Genomic DNA, 22,562 nt, shown 5'->3' on the forward strand with positions numbered 1-22,562 from the left:
ATTGAACGGCTGTAATCTTTCAATCTGCAAGAGAGAATAGCCCATTCACCATTTGTACCGTCGGATAAACGAACCATGGGCCCCATTTGTACATCCAAGTGCATCAGGACAGTGTCTACATCCCAACTCCATAATTCTTGTTTACAAGATCTCTCTCGTCCTAGAGCCGACGCCTTGGACAGTGCTTGGATTTTCAGTTCTGAAAAGTGGGGCCATAGTTTTAATCCAAGACCATTGGGATTGGGTGGATCCCCGGATCTGTAGGGCCGACTTTGACGTATGTGCCTTACATCCACACCGTCCATCTATTTTAAAAGCTCATTTCAGAGCATAAACCGAACAATGAAGCAGATCCAAGTCTTAGGTGGACCATACCACAGGAAATAGTAGTGATTGAATCCTCACCTTTAAAAAGTTCATGGGGACCACCGCAACGTCTACTCCCCATCCAACTTGATCTAAAAGTTTTAATGGCCAATTACCACTGTTCCCTGCATTATGGTCCACCTGTGATTTGGATCTGCTTCATTTTCATGCCCTGAAATGAGTTTTCAAAACTGATGTACAGCATATATACACACACACACACACATCACAGTGGGCCGATCCCACCCACCTTGGTTGATTCCCAAGCCATGCCCTATATTTAGAACTTGATCTAAAAAATAAAACAAATCTAAATCTCAGGTGGACAATACTACCAGAAATAATGATAATCCATGGGCTTTACAGAAGCTCGAGATCAAGATGGTATTTAGGGGGTGTCTTCGTCACAAAAGCTCTCGATCAAGATGATATTTAGAGGGTGTCTTCATCCAAGGCCTTGTGACCTTCTCAGTGACTTTATCAACAGGTTGGATGGTAAATAAATATTTTTGTGTAGTTCATGAAGTTTTTAATGGTGGGATTCATTCATGATTGTTTCTTGTGGTGTGGTCCGCCTAAGATTTGGGTCAACTTCATTTTTGGGATCATGCCATAGGATGAGCTGTCAAAATGGTTGGACGGTGTGGACCTTTGCTGTATATCTCCTCTCATCAACCGTTTACTGTTTGGCCGCAAATTGAAAGGCTAGGATGTACCATCGAGGAGATATCTGAAAATAATATCTATGGGCAGTGTGATGAGAAAGACCAACGGTCTAGATTACAAACCATGGGCCCTACTTGTCAGAACTAAAAAACCCGAGGATAGTGTGGAAAGCCTAAGGTGGAGGACCGGATAAGTTCCTTTTTTTGGGCTTTTCCACCAAATCTCCTCCGAAAAACCGTTGGTCCAAGGGGTTGAGAAACGAGGGTAGTTCACCAATCCACCTTTACGCGACCTTTTGTTCCATTTTCAAAACATCAGACCTTCAAAATAACATCCATGAAAGTTGGCACTTTTGGGGTGGGCCATCTCATCCCAACTGGACGAGTATATTAGTATCTGTTCATTGGGTGTTGCTAACGTGCACTGTGGGTGAACAGGAACTTTGTTGACTGGACGTATCGCGGATACATGTCCCACCTGCGTACGAAAGTATTTGAGTTCCCATGCCGTCGAGCATCTCTGAGGCCTACCATGATTCGTGTGCTGAATCCAGACCTTTGAACGGTGTCCGTACATCCCGACAACGAGGTCGATCCAAAATTCAAGTGGGCCACACTGCGGGGAACAATGTAAACTCGTGCCTAATGTCTCTAAATCTAACGGGCGATTTTTGGGGTGTTCATTCATCCTGGTGGGGCACGTTTGATGAATGGTTTGGATGCATTGTACACAGCATGCTGTACGCCACACACAGTCTGGAAGTTTCTATGCTGGCCCTCTACCAAATGCTCCCCTTTGTTCCCTATGGTGTGGCCCACGGAAACGGATTGGCTACTTCCCCTGCCACCACCCAATGGCTGGTGGTCAGTGCTCTGTGGGCCCCACCATGATGTATGTGTTTCATCCATGCCGTCCATCTATTTTCTAGATCATTTTATGGCATAAGACAAAAAATGAGGTATATCCCAATCTCACCGCATTACAGGAAACAGTGTTGAATAAACGTCGACCATTAAAAACTTTTTGGGGGTCATAAAAGTTTTGGATCAAGCTTATCTTTGTTTTTTCGCTTCATCTGGGTCTTTATGACCTAATCAACAGATTGGATGTCAAATAAACAGTACAGTAGGCCTTATGAGGATTTTAATGGTGAATATCCAATCACTGTTGTTTTCTTGTGGTGTGGTCCACCTGAGATTTATATCCCCCTCATTTTTGAGATAGAGCCCTAAAATGATCTGTAAAAATGGATGAACGGAATGGATAAAACACATACATCATGGCGGGGACATAGCACGGCTGGTGGCAGGGGGAGTAGCCAATCCGTTTCCGTGGCCCACCCGAGTTTTGAATTAGGCTAATGATGAGGCTATCGGCTTAACATTTTGATTTTGAGTTGTGAGGGACATTCGAGGGACAGGTTGGATGACACAGATACATCGCAGTGGGCCCCACACAGGACTACCGTAACTCACGCAGATTAGGGGCAGCTGTAGCCTGTACAACGACTTTTGTTGGATCCGTGGGGATTACATTTAGACGTAACTCGCAAAGAATAGATAAAGATGGAGTGCGACATTTGTCGGATAACGATTGACCGTTCAAAAGTTTGACGATGGATTAACGGTTTAGATGATGCGCATTGATTGAATGGTAAATGTGTGATATCTATTCTGTGACCAATCCGTATCTAACAATCTGCGCACGTGAAAATCCATCCGGACCATTCAACTGATATCCTAAACTTCTTATGTTCTGTGGTTAGGATCTTTTTGGATTATGACCAATCCCTTCTAAAGTCTCCAGATGGCGCGGTGGCTGAACGGATGATTTTACCCATCCATTGCTGGAATTCAATGCGGACCGTTGATGAATTTTGCCTTCAATCATTTATTTTTTACTCCGACGGTCAAGATCATACATTCGTTATTACGGTGGACCATCCGCTTTAGCACCCAACAATGGATGGATCCTGCCAGTTTGGTATGTGGACCCGATGGGGCGATGGATCAACGACGGATGCCAAAACGAAATAATGGGTGACTTCTGCTTAACCTGATTGCAAAAACGTGCGGTAATGGGAGGGTTGAAGTGCGCCACCAAACTACCAAATTAGACAACCGGATTGCTTGGTGGGTTGACGTCACCAAGTTCAGTGGGCTCCACCATGATATACGTGTTATATCCACACCATCCATCCATATTTATATATCAGTTTAGGACATGACCCAAAAATGAAACATATCCTAGAAAAGATTGGTGTTTCAGGAATGGTCGTCATATGTCACTGATGCAGGAATGAACGCAATGAGGTCGTGATGAGGTCCATCACTGCATTCCTTGGGGACAACTACTCCGAATTGATAGAGCTTCTGTTAACCACTCATGGAGACTTCTCGAATCCACGAGGAAAAAAAGCAAGAAAGTATAAAAAATTATAATAAATTTAAAATTTAATTGATAGAAATTCATAATTTACAATAAATAATAAATTTACTTTTTATAGTAAGTTTTTCACGTGGCTTAAACCACGTTGTTTTCCTAATTATTTTAAACACTTTTCATGTTGGACACAACTCTTAAAGCCCAACGGATGAAGAGTTATAATCAAACTAAAACTTATTATTTATAGTAAAAACGGAAATAACCATGGAATGTAACTGTCGATCTGATGGAATCTTGCAAATTCGGCGTGGGCGACTTGGCTATGCTATGTTGGTTAGCTAAAGTTGTTCACACCCCAAGTATAGGGTTGTGAACAAGTTTTTGAGGCTATTGCTGGGGACTGATGGTTGCGTTTTTCTGAAATTAATTGGTTTTAGAATTAGGTTAAGATTAGGTTCTTTTTTCTAATTATTAGGTTAGGATTTTTCTGTTTGATTTTTAGAAACTAACCTAACTTTCCTGTTTTATATAATTTTGAGATAGATGTTCTAAATTGGTAATCTCTTTATAATTTCTCTATTTTTTTTTCTATTTTAAGAATTAGGGTTTTATTTTTAGAAACTAACTTTCTTTTTATTTTAGGTTTAGAACTCTCGTAATTTGTTTTAGAAATTTTTTATTTTCTAGTTTTAGAAATTTTTTCTTTTTTAAAAACTAGTTTTCTTTCTATTTTCCTTTTGAGGATCTTTCTATTTTTAGACTTTTTATTTTAGAAACTAACTTGTTTTGTTTTACAGGTTTCTTAGGAATTTTCAATCTGATAACTTCTTTCAAACTTCTCCTTTATCTAGATCTCTTAGTTCTATAGGATTATTTTTTTTCTTTTAGGATTAGCTTTAGAGTTAAGTTTTCACCATGGAAGAGTGGGTACATCATTATGCTGAGATGGATAAGAGATATTGGGGAGGAATGTATAATGATTATAATATAATTCAACTTATATCTCAAAAATTTTCTCAAACCATCATCGAGAACCGACTGGAATATTATACTCAATCGGTTAATAAGTCCTTACGCGATCATAATTATGAGGATGAGGACTATTGTCAACCGTCATATTCTTCCACATATGATCCGTATGATTATAACCAGTGGAAACAGCAATATTGGGAAGATGAACCAACAACATGTTATAATGGTTATTTTCTTGGATATCCTACCTTTGAAATCTAACCAGAAACGATCCAAGAAGATTCATTTCAGCGTAACATGGTCTGTCTTGCAGAAATTAGAAAAACGTTGGAAGCACTTAATTCGCGCCTCGATAAGATAGAGGAAGCTCGTTCATCCCAACCACAACCCAATCCAGAAATACAATGCAAGAAAAGTGATCCTAACTCGCTTTTGAAGAACTCCGAATTTAGAATGAAGAGTTGGATTATGTTAATGAGCATATGGTTCAATTTTTCGAAGAGTCGATCTTGATAATGGTCCAAAGGAATGATCAAAAGACGTGGGTGTCTTTCAAATATGATGATAGTGACACACTTCACTCATATGACACATGATTTCAATGATGAGGGAGAAGTTAATTTATTCGAACCTCAACCTAATTTAAGAATATAACGTTGAGGAAAGAGATCTCATCCCAAGTGTGCACTGCACGGAATTAGACGATGATGCGTATTGGGATGACAATCATGAATGTTCAGCCCAAATTCCCCTGGAATCAATTTCAAATATGGTTCAGGTTAGTGATCAAGAAGTACACGAAGTGATTGGTCATAAGAATATACTCCACTCATCTGACATGCCTGATTTAAATGTAGAGGATGAGCCCCTTACGACCGACCCTTCTAACTCTTGTGAGACATGTTTGGACCACTCTCCTGGATTGAATGATGATATGATTCGGGAGAGAGACGACTTACTCGATACGACTCTAGAATTTGAAACAACGCAATTGAGGTTATTATCTGAACTGTATACGTTTGACAATTCAATGCCTCGATTGAGTGGTTTCAATGAACAGAGCGTTCACATCAATGCTTCCCCTAATGATTTTCAATCTGCCTGTGCAGGGCAATAGCAAGAGAGCATGCGTGCATCCACTTTCAGAGATGATGGAATCCTTGGACAGATCATCATGGTCTTCAATATAGAAAATGAGTCACTCTCAGCTGAATTTCCATCTATTTGGATAATTGTTTGGCACACTTTGCAGATTTAAACGATCCCATGATTAAAAACATAGTGGATGTCTTGCAAAACAATACCTCGATAGTTGTCATGGACCAAGGGAACCCTTACTCTGAAATCCTTCCCTCCATAGATCTTGAATGCTTACCATTAAAGGAGGAGCTGAGAATTGAACCAGAGTCTGAAACTTCGGACTGTGTTGAGACTGCATCACTTTCTGAAAATTTTTCTGAATTCTCTTTACTTGTAGTCTCTGATTCACCATGAGATACTAACTTTGACACTTTTTTTGTCACAGGTGAATTATATATACATTAGATATCTCAAGCGATTGAACGACAAATTTTTACTAAGGTACATAAGTTTCTCTAGACATTTATGCTTCAGGGCATCCAAGCATATTACAAAAAGGCTTTTGGATAATCCTATTGAGAAACTTACCAAGAAATTTATCACGATACTGGTCAGAAGAGGAACCATGCTGCATGACTGAGTAGTTTTTCCCTTGTTTCCATAGGACTAGGATAGTTTGTTTGATGCTGTTCTAGGTTAGTTGGTTTTATGCCATTAAGTTAGTTTGTTTTCTCGTTGTTTTAGGATAGTTTGCTTTTGTTGGTTTCACTCTTGTGCTGACTCACTCTTACGATGATATCTTTGGAAAGCCTTTTAATTCTTTCATTCAGGTACTATCTTTCCATCACTCCTGTTTTACTTTCATTGTTCCATGTGCATTACATACTTATTTCTTTTACATTGAGGACAATGTAGATTTTAGGTTGGGGGTGGGCGATTAGGTCACCTACTCAATGTTTTTTTGGTCTTGAGCAAAATTTGTGAAAATTTTTAACATTTTTCTAGACGTTTTTGTGAATTCGAAGTGATTTTGAAGGATAGTCATGATATTAAAAGTATACGATATGGAGTGTTGGGGATTTACGTCTCTTGGATTTAGTTATCTGATAGATTTCACAGTTGAATTCGAATTATTAATTCATGATTAGAAGATTCTAAACATTGATTGAATCATGATTTCACATGTCCCGTCTCGCTTACATATAGAGGTTTCAGTTCGATATTGAAAGATTAACTTAGTAATCACTAAGCATGAAAGGAACCAGCCTGAGAAATTTGCCCATCATGCTTATAAAGAAGAAATGAAGAATAAATAAATAAATAAATAAACTAAAACAGCTGCCTTTGGAAAGGAATGGGCGAATGGTCTTCACCATAGGTTTATTCCCTGTAGGTGAAGGTTCGATTCCCCAAGGTTGACATTGGGAAAGGGTTGGGCGATTGGTCTTCACCACAGGTTTGCTTCCTATCGGTGAGGATTTGATTCCCCTCCTTGGCATTACTTTTAATGGAAAAATCAAACTGGAAAAATGAAAAGATGAACCGTAAGATAAGTTTTGGTTTAGGTTTTGGTTGTCATGAATACCCTTTTTTATTATCACTATTATCATGAAATTGACAATTGGATCTCTTAATGATGATAAGCCGAAATTACACTATACACCCATGGAACTTAATATTTAGAATTGTTCTAATTGAAGGATTAATACTTTGAACTTGATTATAAAGTTTACTGTGCGCTTGAGTCCAGGAGAAAGTAATATCCAACATTCATGAATCTTAGAATTCTAGTATTTGGATTGTTTTTCAAAAATCACCCGAGTTCATAAAAATTGTCATGTAATTCTCAACTTATTTTTCGCATACTTTGCTCAAGACTAGCAAAATACTAGTTAGGGGGCGCCAAAAACTTGTTCACACTCCAAGTATAAGTTTGTGATGTAGTAATAATCTCGGTAAGACCGAGGTCGAATCTACAGGGACTGAACCTTGTACATAATTTGAAAGTAACTTGAATTAGAACTAGGTGAAGATGTAATCTAAATCAGAGAAAATTAAGAGAATAATTGTGAATACATTAATTAAAAACTAATAAAAATAAAGGTGAAAACTAGGGTGCCAAGGATCCGCTTGTAGCAATTAGCAAGCTACCTAGCAATGATTCAAGGACACAACTGGAATCAGAGTCCTATCCTATCCAGTTGGTAAGAAAAGATTTGTCAAATCCCTGGACTTCTCATGAGTCTAATCATCAATAGATAAGATTGATGAAGATTTGGAAGTGATTCCGTCACCTAATCATGCCCAGGAGGGTATGGCAAACAACAACAATTTACCAATCTTACAGCCAATCATGAAAGAATTATGAAAGTTAGGAAGGGTTTCATCACCCACCCATGCCCATGAGACGATGGTGAACAACAGGGTTCCCAAGTTCACAATCTTAATACATGAAAAGAGAATATCTCAAGCTATCGCAGATCTATTGTAATTTGAGTCACAATAAATCATTAAAACTAAAAACATTCCTTATAATCAAACTAGAATCCATGAGAGTTCAATAAACATAAATCAAAGCAAAGCTAACACCCTAATCACGCTATAAGCTTCACCTCTTAGCCCTAGCTAAGAGGTTTAGCCAACTATAAGCATAATTAACTAAAAACTCTTAAAAGGAAAGAAACTCCTAATGGCAGGCCAATCTCCACGTTCTCTCCCTCTTTCTCTCTCTCTCCCTCTTTCTCTCTCTTTCTGCCTTCGCTTCCCACCACGCCTCCAGGGCTGCACGTCCCTGGATATCCCCCTTTCACGTCCTCTCTTTCTCTCTTATATAGGCGGCAAAGAGAAGGGCAAGGTCAGTTGGCTAGAATTTTCGTACAACAGGTGATGACACACAACAGAAATCGGACGCATGCTCTATTTCAGCGTATCAAGAAAACGCTGCGTTTGACCCGAGTTTGGAAGGCTAACCGTCCATATCTCTCATAAATGACTTCTTGGACGGGGTTATGGCTACCCTATCTCGCCTTTGTACGGTTCAGATGGTGAATTTGATCACGGATATGGTTGTGGAACAGCCCGAAACATCCGGATTTTTCTGACGCACGACCTGCGAAAAACTGACATTGCAATGATCGGTGGGCCCCACAGTAGTGTTTTTGATGAAATCCACCCCGTTAATTGGATTATCGGAGAAAAAAAAAGTCTGGAAGGGGTGGTTTTGGTAGGGTCTAGCGTGGCCCACTGAATAAACTCAATTTGTCGTTCATCCTGCGTTTGACGGTGAAAATCGTCTGATCGCGTGTATGGGCCAAAAAGGAAAGCTATTAGAGGGTCTTACCCACCCCCTGGAGCTACTGGACGGATCAGATCGTCCATCATGACAATGGATGTGGCCCACTAGCCAAACCGGAGAAACAGTGTCCCTTGCTGGATGTTTTGAATTTTTGTTTTTAAAAAGGAATCGGTCAGTGTGCTGCTGACCGATTTCATGGGTTCAATGTACATCGCACTCCCATGTGTTGTGTACGCATGTAACCCAAAGTGGGGACCATCATGATGTTCATGTGAAATCCGGTCCGTCCATCCATTTTTCCCCTCATTTAAGGGGTTGAGACCAAATTTGAAGTAAATCCAGATATCAGGTGGGCCCTAGATTGATGATTTATGGGATGATTTGTCCATTGGGCCACTTCTACAAGGATCCAATGGTTGAAATTCTACGTGTACAGTTAATTTATGGTTCTCAGGCCATATATAAATTTTTGAGCTGAACAGATTGTGGGAACCCTGTGATCTTGCATTCAGGACGTTTTTCAGGCCTCTTTAATATGAATGGCTTGATTTTCTTAGATTTCTGGCGTGTAATTTCTTCGATCTTGGTCCCTTGGGGTCCGTCCCTTTCCTTGGTGACGTCTGAGCGTTAAATCCATGCTTTTAGTACCCTTTTTTCAGTCAAGGTTCCTAAATTCACCTTGCAGCACAAACACGATTAAAATAGGGCATTAAACAGTATCATGTTCGTAAAAGCAGATAATAATTGGGGTCTAATATGCAATATTTGACCCTCAACAAAAGTAGCTCGTCTTACCCTAAAATCATATATGGTATGCCGAGTAACTCACTCCAGTTTGCAAAATATGTTTGTTTTAAGGTTCTGACGATCTTGATGACTTCTGTCTCTGATCGGGCCTTCTCTGATCCATCTTGGACATGAAAGTGTCCACTACCCACTCTACATCAATCCCCTCTACTTCAAAAGAACTCATCCTCGGGTTCTCGTGCTGCTTCGGTTCATGATACTAGGCCTGGTGCATCGTTACGATACCCAGATCAAAAGTTATGATCAATTTATGGTCTACCTTCTTTTGATCCAATCATGCTAGAAATGTATTTGTAACACTTTCTACATCAGAAATTGACGCAGGGATGAACGTGATGAGGTCGATCACTATCTTCCTCAACGATAACTACTCTGAATCAACAGAGCTTCTCTAGACTCCTCATAGAGACTTCTCGAATCCATGAGGAAAGAAAGCAAGAAGAATATAAATAAATTATAATAAATTCGAAATTTGATTGATTCATCACTAATATGTCTCCTTACACCATTAACAAATTAAAAAATAAACTAAAATTTGTAATTATCAAAAATAGTAAAATTCTAACTCTAATAAAAATCCTAATTCTAATAAAACTCTTCTAAAGCCTAATTTCTAAAAATAAATATTTCAAATAAACTTTTGCTAGAAGAGTCTTAGCATAATTACAAGTTATTTCTAAAAGGGAAGAAAATCTAAATCTCTAAAAATAGAAAAAATATTTAAAAAATCAGAATTACTAAAAATAGTAAAATTTTCCTGAAAATTTGTTTTTGAGCTGAAAGCGCACATTTTCTAACGAAACGGACAGATGCGAACTATGTGTCGATTCACCTCGGATGTGCTGTTTTAGTAAAGATTGATAGGTTGTGCGCCCCATAATGATACCCAGATCAATTTACAGTCCACCTTCTTTTGGCCCAACCATGCTAGGAGCATATCTGTGACACATTCTACATCAAACCCCTTTACTTGAAAAAAACTCATCCTCGAGTTATTCAAGGGACTTGATTTGTGATTCTGAGATAACTTCTAATGCCGATATTTATTAGTCATTTTCTTATACTTAGCATTAGGCTCTTGAGTTGACACAATGCATGTACTCATGTTTTCCTCGACTTGACTAGTATCGATCAGTTCCTTCACTTTTGCTTTCAAGATTTCACATTCTTTCTAATAATAAGGGTAATTAGATAGGCTTATCCCTATGAGAAGATCAATGCGGTTTTGTATATCTCGTATAGGAGATAATTTATTACGGAGTTCATCAAGCACAATCACCTTGAACTCCTGCAACACTGGCTTCAAATCCCCTAGGATGTTCACAGGCTCTATATATTCTTTCTTTTCAACTAATGCGTATGTATCTCTTATTTCCTCAGATTGTTTAACAAAAGCCTATTAAGTTGTGAGAGATTGTTCCTCAACTTTAGAAGTCTTGGGTAGGTTCTCCCTTCCCATAAGTGCGAGGATAATCTTTTTACCATCTTTAATAAATATAAATATGTTATCCCAATCCCTATGTGTAGCTTCAATATTATTTTGTCAGGGTTGACCAAGTAACATGTGACAAGCTTACATGTCGACCACATCACACATTACTTCATTCTTATAATATTTACCAATGGAAAAGGATATACGACATCGTTCGGTTATCTCTGTTTTATTGACCTCCTTGATCCATCTAATTGTGTATGGAGAGGGTGCCTTTTTGTTTTCAGTTGTAGCTTTTCTACCATTGTTTTCGACACGAAGTTCTCGTCGCTCCTAACATCGATGATCACATTGCAGGCTTTTTGGTTTGCAGTGCATCTTGTTCGAAAGATGTTGTATCATTGTAAATTTATCTCTACCTTTGACATGTACAATGGCTTCCTTATGTTCACAGTAGTGGCTTGCGATTCACTATTATTGGTAGGTGCTCTATGGAAATCAGGGTTATGTCGTGCAATGACTACAGGCGGTTGAGAATTGCCTTGGGCTCAGGGCGGAATTAGCGCATCCGCAATACGATTGAGGGTTGCCTGCAGCCCTTGCATGGTTAACTAATTCTCCCATTAGAAAGCTTCCATTCTTTCCGAAAAATAACAAATCATTTGATCACCATCCACAAGATTTTGGTTAACACCTGATCCACTCCTGTGAGATGGAAATGTATACGACACGAAAATCATTGTTTCTATTTCCATAGACGTGCAACACTATACGAGATAAGGATAATTCATCTAGGGCCTGTTTGGATTCACGTATTAGGGTGTATTGTATTTTATCCGGGTACTGTTCATATATACGTTAGATGGTTTTTAGAATACATCCAAATCAACATACCATTAATCAATGTTTGAATAGCTATTGTTCGGGCAAGTATACAATTTCTCGTACAGATCAATGTTTGGATACGACATATTAGGCTTGCGTATTGTACAATCGTACAACATACAGTAGCATTTGTGCGGGTTTATTGTATTCCCAAATAAACCCCTCTACATAGATACCCCCATCATTATGGATAGCGGCTCCCAACGATTCTAGCCTAAGATGGCTTTCACAGCTCTGGAATTGAGGGCATTGTGCTAGGATCTAGGGCATAGAGATGTCACTATCTCCAGCAGTAATAACGATGAACAAATTGTAGCAACTGTCATCGATGGTACTCGACATTGTTGTTTCCACACACAATTCTCAAGAGGGATGCCTGCAATAGAAACCGTCATTAAAGGCATCTTCTTCCCCATTCATTCTCACAGCTCTCATACCACGTGTAAACGAAGAAGATTTAATTCCTATCCGTTGAATCAATGCATACCTGATGAATCCGCCATTAATGATGGGTTTTGAAGCTGATATGAGTTTTGCAAAAAAGGAGCTGGTTTGGGGCGATTCACCCGGACGGGATGTGCTTAATGCTCCCATCCCATTCTCCTCATGGAGATAACTCTCTGCAGGGTTTTAAAACTCGCTCGCATGCGAATACAATGCATTGAATAGGCTGTACAGATGGCAGTCGAGATATCTGACGATGCATTACAATGGTTGCGTTTTTTTGGTTCCACACTGTATTTGCGGGCATAGTTTTCCACGATCTTTAACTCCAAACCAAACACCGTACATTTCACATGAAGCCCTTTAATACAATACAATACACTCTAATACGCGAATCGAAACAGGCCCCTAGTGGGCCCAATGTTGATATGTTATCACATACTACAAGCCATACTGTTCCCGTAATCTCAGCCTTCCCATTAAATATTATCTGCACGTGAGCCACTGATCTGATAGAGACGTCCCGCTGTGTATTGTTATAGACCCAGCCTTCCATCCGGACACGTGGTAGGAGAGCAGATCGAGACTGTCTATCATGTGGACCCCACCATATGTGGCCCATTACTGAAAAATCGCACTGATCGGATGGTCTCAGCTTTCAATTTTCAGCAGATTCTCCCCCCGAATGTCGGCCATTGACTCGTTTTCTTTCTTTCTTTTTGCTACCGTCCATTATAAAGCTACCTTGACGGAGGGCAGATCAAGACCGTCCATCCATGTGGACAGGTACCAGTCCATCATCCGGCTAACAAGTTTTAAGGAGGCAAATTTCGGGCCTTGCAGAGCGACAGATTTAATAACTAGGTCCGTCCCATCAAAGTACGGGTCAAGATGAGCTGACCCTGGAGTCTATGGAGGCAATGGGCTAAGTGGTCCAGCCCTATGGGACCAGGGCTTGGTTCTAAGTTAAACCGAGGGACGGGCTCAGGTTTAAAACATAGGCCTGATGTCCACACCACGCCAGGCTTGGACCAATCTAAAAATGGCCCGGCCCGCTGTTGGCTCGGTCCAATTATCAAGTGGCCACTACATGCAGCAGATAAAATGAACTTTTCACGGTACACCCATTTATTTCCGGACAACGTGTTACATATGCAGAATATCCAATCCAGGGAAAAGATGGGCCACAATATGGTAAATACCTTGTACAAAAATTAAGTATATCCACAGGTCCAGCAGGAAACAATCAAAATCAATGGACAGCCGCTGGTATGACCGTCTACTGGTGTGTCCCACCCAGTGATTCGGTAGACCTAATTTTTTTATATACCAAACTATGACCACTGGTTCGGTCCTCCTGGGATATAGATCTGCTTCTTTTTTTTTTTTTTTTTTTTATTTATTATTTTTATTATTTTTTTAGGTTTGCTTGTTAGTACACACCATGCCAGTATACACACTACATGTTAGCCACCCCCACCAAGGATCGATACCAAAGACCTCAAGTGTTGAAACGAGTTATCTCCACTAGGGGATATAGATCCGCTTCATTTTTTGGATCATACCCTATAATGAGCTGTCAAAACGGATGGACGTGATGTAAGGCATATAAATCACGGTGGGTCCCACAGTCAAGTATCCACCGAAGGGATGCGGATTGCGTCCTAATACGGCCCGGACGGTAATCCATCCGGGCAGGGCTCGGTGGGGCCCACCGTGTTGTAAGTATTTTATCCACGTCGTTAAACATTTTTTTTCGATAATTTTAATATACGAACCAAAAAATGAGGCGGGTCCAAGGCTTAAATGGACCACACCAAAGGAAGCTGCACTGATAATGACACCCACCGTTGAAACCTTTCTAAGGGCCAACGTGATGTTTTTTTTTACCATGCAACCTATTCATAAGATCATTTAGCCCTTAATGAAGTGAAAACACAAATATCAGCTTAATCCAAAACTTCTCCAGCTCCCGAGAAGTTTTTAATGGTGGACGTTCAATCCCCACTTTGTGGTCCACTTAAACCTTGGACCTGCCTCATTTTTTTGTCCATATATTAAAATTATCAGAAAAAGGCGTTTAACAGCGTGGATAAAACACTTACAACACGGTGGGCCCCACAGAGCCCTGCCGAAAGGCCTTTGGGTGGCGGTCTATTGCTTTCTATAGTGCAGACCACCTAATAATCGGAACGGCCTGATATCCCTGGGCGGCCATTTTCACGGTGCGATAATCCTGGTGGGCAGATTGGACGCTACACACTCGCCAAGGTGGGCCCCACGTGCAGCTAGCAGTAGAGGGGGAACGGATTGGCTACTCCCCCTGCCAACAGCCCCGTGGCTGGTGGTCGGTGCTCTGTGGGCCCCACCATGATGTGTGTGTTTTCTCCATTCCGTTCATCCATTTTTAAAGATCATTTTAGTGATTGATAACAAAAATGAGACGAATATAAATCTCAGGTGGACCACACCACAGGAAAACAACATTGATTGGATATCCACCATTAAAATCCTCCTAAGGCCCACTGTACTGTTTATATGACATCCAATGTATTGATTAGGTCATACAGACCCAGATGAAGGGTAAAAACAAATATAAGCTTGATCCAAAACTTTTATAGCCCCCAAAAAAATTTTAATGGTCGAAATTCATTCAACACGGTTTCTTGTAATGTGGTCCACTTGAGATTGGGGTATAACTGATTTTTGGTCTACTATCATAAAATGATCTAGAAAATTAGATGGACGTCATGGATGAAACACAAACATCATAGTGGGGCCCACGGAGCACCAAACACCAGCCATTGGCTGGAGGCAGGGGGAGTAGCCAATCCGTAGAGGGGCGGGAAGTGGATTAGCTACTGACAGGTTGAGTAGCAAGACCCACTGCTGAAGTGACGTCATAAAGTTTTGTGGGCCCCACCGTGATGTATGTTTTGTATCACGCTGTCCATCCATTTGGAAAGATCATTTTAGGGCTCTCGAAATGGATGGACGACTTGGATATAAAACATACATCATGGTGAGGCTCACAGAACTTAATGACATCACTTTAGTAGCTAATCTCCCTGCTCAACCTGTCAGTACCTAATCCGTGTCCAGATGGACGGCCGCCCAACGGATCAATGCACTCATCCGTTTTATATTTACATCAATCCAAACGCGGTTTGCTCGAATACACCGGTACTTTTAATGTCCAACTCTCACCCTACCATGAGAGTTGGACATCCAACGATCATGTGGGCACCACATGAATTTTGAGGGTAACTAACGATTGAATATATACCTAATCTCTGGGCAATCCCGTCATGATGACGTGGATCAAGTAACGTCCGTAGGTTACAACTAGATCCCTAGCTCAAGCGGTATACTAAGCGAAAGATACCTCGTTTCAACACTAAAGACTTGGTATCGATCCCTAGTGGGGGTGGCTGACAGTGAAGTGTCAACTGACGGTGGAGTGTTACCAACAAGCTAACCAAAAAAAAAACCAAAAAACGGTGAGCAACCCTGGTGAGCAGATCAGATGACATGCGAACACCCTAGTAGGCCTCATCTACAACATTTGTAGAAAAAAACCGTACAATTGGGAGAAGAACCGCCTTAAGCTATGAAATGGTATATTTTTTTCTTTTTTATACAGGAAACCTACTAACAGGTCAGATCACCTATAGTGGAGCTTATTCTACGACCAGTGCATGTCCAAAGGGTTACCTCACCATGAAAATTGGATGTGCCCAAGTCATGACAATCCAACCACTCATGTGAACCACCACATGCATTTAGATTTTTTGGGTGGTTGCCCATTGTTTTCTTGGTGAGGCCCACCTAATGATTTTATAGGCTTGATTTTACAACCAGTGCATGTGTTTGTCCAAGCGGGACTTCTTTTCAAAATATGAATGCTCTAATTAACTGCTTCAGGCTAGAAATTTTTCAAAATACTGCTTCTCATCAAAAGACTTCGCACCATATTCAAAATAATGCAATTTTTTCTCTTGGAAACTCCATTTTGTTGGGGCGTATACGCTGCAATAAATTGCCTCTTGATTCCATAAAACTCGCAAAAATTTGTAAGTTCATACGAGTTGTATTCTTCACCATGATCTGTGCAAAGAACTTTGATTGGACTTACAACTTTTTTCTCAACAAGCGCTTTATAATTTTTAAGAGCTGAAAAAGCTTCAGATTTCTCCTGCAAAAAATATATCCAAATTTTCCGACTATAATTATCAATGAAGGTAATTATGTATCTTTTGCCACCATTAGATGATGGATTTATTGGTCTGCAAAAATCAGAATGAACTAGATCCAACGACTTCTTTGCTCTCCATGATTTTCCTTGCGGAAATTGATTATGGTGTTATTTGCTAACAATACATTCTTCACAAACTTCAGAAGGAGCTATAATTTGAGGAAGACTAGTTACCATATTTTTCTGTTGTATAATCTTCAATCCACAAAAGTTTAGGTGACCATAGCGAAAATGTCATAGTCATGCGGCATCATTCAATTTTGCTGAGAAGTATGAATGAGTAGTGTTGTGGAGATAAAGCAGAAACATCCGATTTGCCGTCGTATTGACTTGAGCAATTGAGCTCAATTTTGCATATTGAATTCGACACACTCCATCTTTGATAGAAAACTCATATCCCTTTTCTTACAGCTGTCCCACACTAAGCAGATTGGTCTTTAAATCTAATACAAAAATAACATTGGAGATAGTGTGGATGGAATTTCTCTTGGTTTGGATAGCTACCCCTCCTTTTCCTATTATAGGAACTTTAAAATTGTCTCCAAACTTCACATCATCACGGAAGGATTCTGTAACATCCTGGATTTTCACTGTTTTAGATTTTCAAAAATCCTTTAAAAATTTTTTTTTATTAATTAACTTATAATATCCCTTAATGACCATTAACACTCAATGTTAGTTTATACAAGGGTGTACCAGTAAAGAACCGCACTAGTCCGATTAATCAGCCGTAGAAAGCCAATGAATCCGCCCAATCACTTGAACATCAAGTGTAGTGTAACGTCCCACCCAACCAGAACAGTGTCCTGGGGCGTCCACGTAGGATTTGCCACAGGATTGTTCATTTAAGCCACTCATAGTGAGGTATCACAAATAAATTAGACCAAGATTAACTCAATTGAATAGACCAAACGCGCCTTGATAGAACATGGTGCGGGCCTCCAAGCCAAATGGCCGTTTACACTTAGCGACAGCCCGTGCAGGCTATACCATGACACGGGAAGGTCAGAAAATTATAAAAATTTAGGGGAGCATAGATCTCACTGTGCTTGGGGACCATCACGGACCACGAACCCGTTGGGCACCCAGAAGTGGAATCTGGCACTTGCTACATGCGCCCCACCAATGCCAAAATTAGAATCTGGCACGTGTAAATAAAACTGAAATGTGAGACATTTCAGCCGTCAGATTTCTTCATAATTTACGATGAGGGTCTAATGTATTTTTCTACGCCCGCCCACAAAATCTGGGTCTCGATCGTGGCATGGTGACCGTTGATCACGAATCAGACCTGTGCGACCAAACCCCATATCCGATCATCTCCAAATTTTACATGACCCTTCATCGGGTCATGGAGCACCTATCCTATTAGTTTCATGGCCAGAGGGCCACCAGAACTACCCCGATTCTCCAAACAAGCTCTACACTGCTCATTGGTGGGCCACTAGTTCCAAAACTATAGAATAATGTCCATCTCACTGGGCTTGACGTCCATCGCGAGAGTCAGACCTGGGTACTGTCCAAAATCGGTCAACTTGAGCCAAAGGACGAGTGCATGAGAAGTGCAAATACCCTAAAGGAAGGATTTGGAATTTAAGTGAATTGAGTTGTCCACTCTTATGCAAAGTTGAGGATTTCGGACCGTCGGTTTGTGACCAAACTTTACCCATGGAGTAAGGATATTTCCCTGCTCATATCCGTATAGCCGCGGCCCTGATCGACTATCGGTAACCGTTGAACAGACTTCTTATCATATCTGTCGATCGGCACATCCAAATGGCGGGCCGATCATATCCATACGTAGATCATCATTAGGGCTAGCTATCCTATGGTGTATATTGACTTGGACAGCCCATAGTGGGCCCTAGAGGATAGAAAGACCCTCTCATATGTCTAGTATAGTAAAAACCTAACACTTGGGGCCATTGTCACCAAATCTGGCATTATAAAAGGGCCTTATTTGGGGCACCCCTCTCCCCATACGAATTTACCCTAGAGAAAAGAAAGAGAAAAAGAGGAGAAAAGAGGAGAAAGAGAGAAGGAGAGAAGGAAGAAGGGAGAGAAAGGTGGGCCCAAGGGAGGTGAGATCTAGAAACCCCTTTTTTCTTTGCTCAAGAAATCCCACATCCACAAATACAAGTGATTTTCATCCGATTGGGGAGGTAGGCACCCATCCTTTTTGTAATCTTCTGTGTTAAGATAGGATTTGTATGAAATCCTAACATGCAAGTGCATTGTCTTAGGATTCCGGCCGATCAACATCGAGTTTGGTGTTTCTAGGTCGTTTTCCAAGATCTCAACGATCCATAGGTGCGGACTATTATCCTTAGGTGGCCTGGCACTAATTATAATTGGAGTTTAATGATTTTGTTTGCTTGGTATGTTGTATGGAAGAATCTAGAAGAACCTAGGGATGACATATTGTTGGAATTGTATAAATTGCATGTTTATTTCTCTTTGATGTTAATCTTGCCTCTCTCATGATCTAGTGTATAGATGATTACATGCTCATGTTTGGTTGATTTCTTCTTCTCATATGTGTTGCTTCATCTTGTGTATGATTCTTTTGCTCTTATGTATTTGATCCCTTAAGGTGTAGGAAGTGCTTAACTTCCTCACCAACCCACACCACACACATACACCTTATTCATGATATTAATAGTTTGCTTGCTAGAGAAATTTGAATTGTATGTTGAGCAACATGAGAACATGGTGTTGAATATGTTTGATGTTACATTGGTAGTTGGCATGCTATAAGTCACTATTCCTACCCTTGGGTTGGTCAGGAACATGAGGAGAGCGAAGGTGGTTCCGTTGGTAGGACCACCTTGAGGCTAAACCCATGGGTTTGGACGAGTACGTGTGGGCGGCAGTAACAAGGCTACATGGGTCGCTTGTACCCGATGTCGTTCCGCCACATACTTGCCTGGGCTCATACGGTTTAGTCCACTGGCTGACCCACTTAGTTTGTTAACCTTATTTGTTCACATATATATGGAAACTGAAACACCCCACCACCGTGGTAGCCCATCGATACCGGATGAAATATTGATCCACAGTCTCGTGAGCCGGGCATGGTGGAATGGGACACTATGTCCGAGCTGTCGGCCTACGCTAGGGTGACGCGCCTCCTCGTAGTGACCGCGAGCGACCCCACATTCAGCACCTCCCATGTGCTTGAAGTCGGGGATGGGGAAAACCCGATAGGGTCAAAGATCGCGGGGTCTCGGCCTCACACATTGGGGGGTCTTGACCTCGCAACTAGTTCAGGGCATTTGATACGTGGGGTGTATCAGATTTTTAAATATGCTGGATGAATGGACTTAACTAAGAACCCGGTTAACATCATCATTGCATGGCATTAGCTAGATTGGCGACTCGGCAGTCGAAGTCGCACTGAGAGAGTGTTGTCATACGCGATCGTTAGATGGAGTCGCTCGAGGGAGTGTTGTGGCGAGGGCATACATCATATCATCCTGCATACATGCGCATTAACAAGACTAGATAGATATTTATGATTGATTACTTTTCATTAAATTCTTATTATAATTGATGCTTGTTACAACTCATGGCTAATAGCACCCACTGAGTTGATCACTCACTCCCACTCTGGGACGATGTTTTAAAACACCAACCAGACCCGTTCATAGATACAGGTGATACAGACTTCGTGGAGCTTGGCGATGCGAGCCTCGAGGAGGAGGACAAGTTCTCTTACTTCCAGCTGATGAATGGGCCCTCATCGGACCTGTAGATGGCACGTTGGATCGCTGCGCAGAGGGCTCAGCTTTATTCTTTTTTTAACATATTATTCTTTTGTGATTTTGTTGGGTAATGCCATGTGCGACCCTTTATTTTTTTCAGGCATGCATATATGTGTGTATGTGTGTGTGTGTGTATATATATATATTATATGCTAGTTCTCTTTCATTTCAGTCGACAGGTGCGGTTGTGCTTCATATTTCAGGAACTCCAGGCTGCGTATTTAAACCCGATTAAATGCATATTAAAAAAAATCGGTTATAAGTGACACCCGGAAACTTGGGAGTCGAGTGTATGCACGACCCCCAATTTCCAGGGCGTTACAAATTCATCGAAAGCAGAGAATGCAGACTTGTCTCCACACATATGATTACTGCAGCCCGTATCTAAGTACCATAAATTCTTGTTGGTTTCCTCATTTGCATGACAAACCATCAACATGGATACTTCTTTCTTTTCTGCAAAATTAGATTTCTCACCACGTCCATTGGACAAGTTAGTTTTACATTCTGACTGATAATGGTCATACCCATGACATCTGTAGCACTTAACATTAGACTTGTCTGCTGACATCAGTCTGTAAGTAGTTGAGTAGTGACTGCCACGTCCTTGGTAGCTACCTCAACCTTGGTATTGCCTCATCCTCTTCCTCTCCATTGAGAACCATGAAATTGGTTATCTTTAGGCTTTTTATGTTGGAATTGTTATTAGTTTCTTTGATCATTATTTCCTCTGCCTCCTCCTCTTCCTCGGCCTGCTGAGTTCAAGGTCGAAAATTTATTGCTAGTTGTGACCTGCAACGCTTGCTCCTCCTTCTCTTGCTGTTTAAATTTTTGTTTATGAACCAACAACGAACTTTGTAGCTCATCAATTGAAAGATCATTAAGATCTTTTGATTCTTCAATTGCACAAACCACATAATTAAATTATGGCGTCATTGATCAAAGAATTTTTTCAATTACAGTCACATCCTCCATCTTGTTGCCATGAACACGCATCTTGTTAATGATTGACATCATTCGTGAAAAATAATCTATGACTGACTCTTCCGATTTCATCCGAAGCATTTTAAACTCCGTATGAAGTGCTTGAAGTTGTTGTCTCTTTGCCCTTACTGATCCCTGATACTTCTTCTTCATGGAATTCCAAATTTGCTTGGAAGTTTCTTTACAAAGAATTGTTTCCAAGATTGACCGATCAATGGCTTGAATCAGGTAGCTTTTGGCTTTGAGATCCTTCAACTGTTACCCTTCTATCTCCGTTCTCTACGCATCCGACATTGTCGTGTCTGCTGTTGGTTCTGTTATTCCTTCCAAAACGACTTGCCAATGCTCCTTAGACCTTAAGAAGTTCTCCATTAGCATGCTCCAATGGTTATAGTGACCATCAAAGCATGGAATTGCAGGTTGTACAAATTTATTTTCGGAGGCCATTGCTGCTGCTACAAAAAAGTTTTGATGAAAAAAAAATGTTGCTACTATTTTATCTCACGAACACCCCTTTTTGGCACTCTCAACTTTATTTTTCTTAAATGGGCTCTGATACCACTGTTGCAAATAAAAATAATACCCTTGAATAAAGACAACACTGAGCAAAAGTAAAATAAGGAAGAGGAAATATTGATTTATCTACACTATTCCATTCATTAACCAATGGCCTTTAAATAGGCAGTACACCAACGAATAGACCTAAACTAATAGCACCAAACTTGGCACTACACACATGTGTAAAACAAACTATCCTATAGACTAGGTAAAACAAAAGACCGTGATCATAAAAACTAGACACGTATAATAACCATAAAACCACTAATTGAAAATATCCTATTGACCCGGACAACTAAAAGACTCAATTACTTGAGTAAATATATTATTTCCAACAGGCCCCACTTGCACAAACTGAAACCTCGAGTCGAAGAAGAGCATATAACCACGCTCCTAATGTATTTGACAAGCCATTCAACCACATCCAAGCAATCAAGACCTTGCCATCATTGCTTAGGTGCTTGCTAAATCTAAAGAAGAAGCCCATGAACTTTTAACATGTCTGGGTCACGTGGAATGAAATTTCAGAATGCGGAACAGGTGCATATTGTTAGCGTTATTTCAGGTATTAAAAAAATGACGATGAAATTTCAGAAAGTGGAACAGACACATCATTATCATTGTGTTATACCACACAGAAAATTGATATCAACGCCCACCTGATGGGTT

The sequence above is a fragment of the Magnolia sinica genome, chromosome 5, assembly GCF_029962835.1.
Source record: "Magnolia sinica isolate HGM2019 chromosome 5, MsV1, whole genome shotgun sequence".
In the NCBI taxonomy this organism is placed as follows: domain Eukaryota; kingdom Viridiplantae; phylum Streptophyta; class Magnoliopsida; order Magnoliales; family Magnoliaceae; genus Magnolia; species Magnolia sinica.